Genomic DNA, 5,000 nt, shown 5'->3' with positions numbered 1-5,000 from the left:
AAAAAAATGGTGAGAGGAAGAAAATGGCGGAGGAAAAAAAGGCGTAAAAATGAAGACTATGTGAAGAAAATGGAATAGAAGAAAAAAAAGAATTAGAAGAAAATGGAATAGCTCGTACTTGTAAAATAGAGGAGGAAGGGGAGGAGGAAGAGAGACGAAGAAGAAGAGGAAGAGGAAAAACAAAACGCTAGAAAAGTACGAATACAAAAGCGGAAACACGAACTAGGAAGCAAAACAAGACAACGAAGAAGAAAAAGAAGAAAAAGACGAGAGAAACAGGAAAATAAAAGAAAAAAAGAAAAAAACAACCGAACTAAGAAACAACACAACATCAAATAAAAAAGAGAAAGAGGGAAGAGAAACAGGGAAAGAAGAGAAAGAGAAAATGAAAAGAAACAAGGAAAAAAGATAAAAAGAAACAGGAGAAACAGAAAAAAAAGAGGGAAAAGATAAAGAAGAGGGAGAAAGTAGTAATGTTAGGTGTATATGGGGGAGGAGAAGAGGAGAATGAGTAGCCAGAAGGGGAGATGATGTCAATGGCAGAGGCTCGCGGAGGAGAGGAAGTAGGAAGGAAGGAGGGAGTGGGAGGGAGATAGAAGAACGAGGGACTGGAAGAGGGAGGAGATGGCCGGAGTGGGGAGACAGGAGAAGGGAGGAAAGAGTGGGGGAAAGAGAAACGAAGGAAGGAGGGAGTGGGGTAGGAATGCGAGAGTAGAGAAGGGAAGGAGAAGCTGGAAAAGAAGGAAGGAGTAAGGGGGAGAGGGAGGGAACGAAGGAAGGAGTGGGGAGAGAGGTGAAGGAAGGAGTGGGGAAGAGAGGAACGAAGGAAGGAGGAGTGGGGGAGGAATGCAGGAGTAGAGAAGGGAAGGAGAGGCTGGGAAAGAAGTAAGGAGTAAGGGGGAGAGGGAAGGGACAAAGGAAGGAGTGGGGACGGAATGCAGGAGTAGAAGAGAGGATAGAGAACTAGTTTTGAGAGGTTGCAGGAAGGAAAGGATATTAGAGTGAAGGATAGGAATGTTGGATAGAAGGGTAATAGAAATAGAAGAAGGAAGTAGTAGATAATAAAAGGATAGTACAAAGAAAGAAAAGAGAAAGAGAACAGATGATGAAGGGGATAAAAATAGAGTTTGTGGGATGAATAGAATCAATAGAAGAGAGACAGAAAGAGAAGATTGATGGAAGATACAAAAAGTAGATGGTTTAAATGCCGCATAGAAGCCAAAACTAGATAATTATAGGACAGAATAAAGAATAGACAGATTGGAGAGAGATTATGAGAGAGCCGATGAAGTGTAAAAGGAAGTCGATGGTTGAGAAGACGCATAAAAGCCTAAACTTGACAATCATGAAAGGACAAGAATGAGAAGAGCCAGCACGAAGCCTCAACCAAAACCCTTAACCATAAAACTGATGATGTGGAAGAGAGGAGAGTAAAAAGGGATCAGGCTGAATGGGAGGGAAGAAGCAGCGAGCGAGATGAACGAAAGATAGACGAAAAAGGAAAAAACTTGCAATGTATTCAGGACGATGCGCGAAGTGAGGAAGGAAAAAGAACTTAAGAGTAACTAATGAGTGTGATGGAATGTGTAGATAGCGATTGAAGAAGAAGGAAGTGGAGGAGGAGGAGGAGGTGAGGGAGGATAGTGAGGAGAAGGAGGAGAAGGAGGAGGAAGTCGTATAACATAGAGAGAGAGATAAGATAATGAGAAAGGAGCGGAAAAAGGTGAACTAATATTACTTAAGAAAGAGGAAAAAGTAAAATGTGAAAGAAAAAAAACATCTAACCGGAATGGAAGCGTAAAAACGAGAAAATAGGTCCATAAATAAAGGGAAATAGAGAAGGAGGGAGACGAAAGGAAAAGGGAAACAGGAAAAAAAAGGACGAAAAGGAAGACAGGAAAATACTGTAGTGGGTGGATGAAGGAAAGGAAGGAATTGAAAAAGAGGAAATAGAATAGGGAGAGATAGGGAAGTGAGAAGGGATGGAGGTGTGAGAAGTAGGGAACCATTGGGAAAGCAAGAAAAGACGTAGAGAAAAGAAAGAAAGGGAGACCAAGCGCAGAGAGAAGGTAGAGAAAATTTGTGGAGGAAAGATGGAAAGAAAAGGAAAAGAGCAGAGAATGAAAAAGCAGAGAACGCGCCAGAGAAAAGATCTTGAAGAGGAGTAGAAAGGATATAAAAAAAATGCGAAGAATAAAGAAGTGGAAGTAAAGGAAGATGGTATGGGAAGGGAGAGGAAAACAGGAATGGAAGGAGAAAGGAAGGGAAGATACTGGAAGAAGGGCGAGGGAAAAAAAAGAAGTAGGAGGAGGAGGAGAAGGAAGAGAAGGGAAGGGGAGGAAGGTTGGAAGAGGATATGGGAAGAAGGGCAAGGAGGAGGAGAAGGAAGAGAAGGGAAGGGGAGGAAGGTTGGAAGAGGATATGGGAAGAAGGGCAAGGAAAAAAAAAGAGGGGGAGGAAAAGGAAGGTGGGAGGGAGGGAGGAGGAAGGGAGATGGAGGGACTGCAGGTACAACGAATTTCCATTTCAAGAACAAGTTTTGGCTTAATGGAGTGGTGCTAAAAGTGATTATATTACGATAACGCGACCGGACAGGAGGGGAGGAGAAGGAGGAGGAGGAGGAGGAGGAGGAGGAGAGGGTCACGAGAAGACTTAAGGAACCAACCTCCTCCAAACTCTCTACTGTTTATTCACGGTCTTACATGGTTCCTCTCTCTCTCGAGTATAATTATATGGTTACTCCAACACTCCGGAGAACAAAGGAATAATCTGAAGGGGGTTGGATCCTGTTTATGCGCTGACAAAGAATCAGATCTGAATTATCGGTTTACAGTAGCACAAAGTAATACGCGCACACACACACACACACACACACACACACACACACACACACACACACACACACACACACACAGGAGATTCTTTCCTTTTGATAGCTTTTATGGGAACAAAGGATTCGATCTTACTTAGCTTACGACTTCTGATTAAAAAGGAAGAGAATCTAATCGTCTTTTGATTAATTACAAGAGTCTAGGATCGCTGGTTTTCGAGTTCTAATTAAAAAAGAAAGGAATAATTTACTTTTTTTCATCATTACAAGTGTCTAAAGAACATTGGTTTTCACTTCTAATTTAAAAAGGATGGAAACCTTTTATAGACTCCTTTTTATCTTCCTTTCATCTTTTTTTTATATTCTTTTTGTAATGATTTTCGAGTTCTAATAAAAAAAAGCAAGGCACATTTTATCGCCTTTCATTAATTACAAAGTCCAGGATCACTGCCTTTCGACTTCTAATTATAAGGGAAGGCAAATTTCATGGTCTCTTTCTTAACAATTACGAGAGTAGCATCGAATCCCATTACACTCGTTTTGCCGCCTCGAGGAACAAAGGGATCAGGGAAGGAACGCGGTCACATACTTTGCGCGAAACTAAGCAAGGCGTTCAAAAAGCCCTCCAGACCCTCTTTGTGTGTGCGGCGCAAAAAGAGACGAGACCGAACTTTCTCTAATCATGAATAACGAATACGGAAGGTGCAAAAGGGGTTCAGTTCGGGTGGTCATTTCAACGTAAAAACAGATAGGTAGAAAAAGGAAGATGGAAATAAGAGAAGTAGATAAAACAAGAAGATGGAAATACAAGAAAAAGACGTAGATAAAAGAAGAAAACGTAGATAAAACAAGAAGATGGAAATGAAAGAAAAAAAGACGTAGATAAAAGAAGAAAACGTAGATAAAACAAGAAGATGGAAATGAAAGAAAAAAAGACGTAGATAAAAGAAGAAAACGTAGATAAAACAAGAAAATGGAAATGAAAGAAAAAAATACGTAGATAAAAGATATAAAAAAAAACACAAATAAAACTGAAATAAAATCAATAAAAAAATAAACCTCAAATAATACCAGAACATAAAACTCAAAAGCCTTCAAGATCGTCCAAGGAGCAAAAAAAAGTCCCCTTACAAGGTTTTAACGAGTTCGAAGTACCAATAAAGGAAATGATGCGGTCGGTCATGTATCAACCTCACAGACAAATGGTTATAAATACCTAAACAACGACAATAAACAAATAAAAAGATAAGTAAACAAAGTATCGAATAGCCAAGGCACACAAATAAACACAAAAAAATAAGACGAATATAAAAGTATCGAATTTCCAAGACAATAAACAAATAAACAAACAAATAAAACAAATATAAACAAAGAATCAAATTGCCAAGACACTCACGCAGCTTTCCCATCCGAAGAACAGAGAACATAACTATAAAACGGTTGGTAGGTTGCTATTACACCATAAAGTAATTACTGCACAGCGTTTATTTCACTGTAAACATCCAGGGCAATTCAACAAGACATCAGCGACAATAAAATAGTAGGACGAGCCTCACAAAACAACCTGAAGCCAGAGGAGTCGAGGGGAGAGCGAGAAGCTTGAGGGAGCGCCGACTTGTTTACCTGAAAGCTGCTGTTCCTGTGACTTTCAATTCAGTAGTGTCAAACAAGGAAATTTAACAAGACATTAGCGGCAATAAAAGCGAAAGATCTGCCTAAGAGAATTGCCTAGAGACAGAGAAGTTGAGAAAATAGAGCGCAAAAGTAGAGCAGCTATTTGGGTGACTTTCATATCATTCTCATAAAGGAAGGAAGTTTAACAAGATATCAGGTAAAATAAAAACATTTGATCTGCCTAAGATAACTCGGAGATAAGGTTATATAGAGAATAAGTAAGGGCATAAGAAACCGCCCCCTTATTCGCCTTTAAATTAATCTGTGTGCCTTATTTCAATCTTATCAAGGAAACCGATTTAACGAGAGACAGGAAAAGCATAAAATCTGCCGAAGTCACTTACCGAAAGTCAGAGGAGTTTTGACAATAGAGATCATAAAGTAGGAACATAAGAGACCGCCGCTTTACTCATCAAAAAGAAAAATTAAAAAGGATACCAGCGAAAATGAAACCATCAGATCTGCCGGAGACATTTACCGAAAATCAGAGGAGTTG

The 5,000-nt window shown here is 39.8% G+C and overlaps 1 protein-coding gene and 1 long non-coding RNA gene across 2 annotated transcripts in view; one reads left to right on the top strand and one right to left on the bottom strand.

Annotated features, from left to right (window-relative positions):
• Nucleotides 1–5,000, top strand: part of LOC126998771 (protein tramtrack, alpha isoform-like) — a 159,567-nt gene that overhangs the window by 11,011 nt on the left and 143,556 nt on the right. The gene's annotated exons all lie outside the window — the stretch shown is intronic.
• LOC126998772 (uncharacterized) overlaps nucleotides 1–5,000 on the bottom strand; it is a 132,962-nt gene that overhangs the window by 58,191 nt on the left and 69,771 nt on the right. The gene's annotated exons all lie outside the window — the stretch shown is intronic.

The sequence above is a fragment of the Eriocheir sinensis genome, chromosome 15 (assembly GCF_024679095.1).
Source record: "Eriocheir sinensis breed Jianghai 21 chromosome 15, ASM2467909v1, whole genome shotgun sequence".
NCBI classification, from domain to species: Eukaryota; Metazoa; Arthropoda; class Malacostraca; order Decapoda; family Varunidae; genus Eriocheir; species Eriocheir sinensis.
Note: the sequence above shows the minus strand (reverse complement) of the source record. Positions and strands in the feature narration are given on the sequence as shown.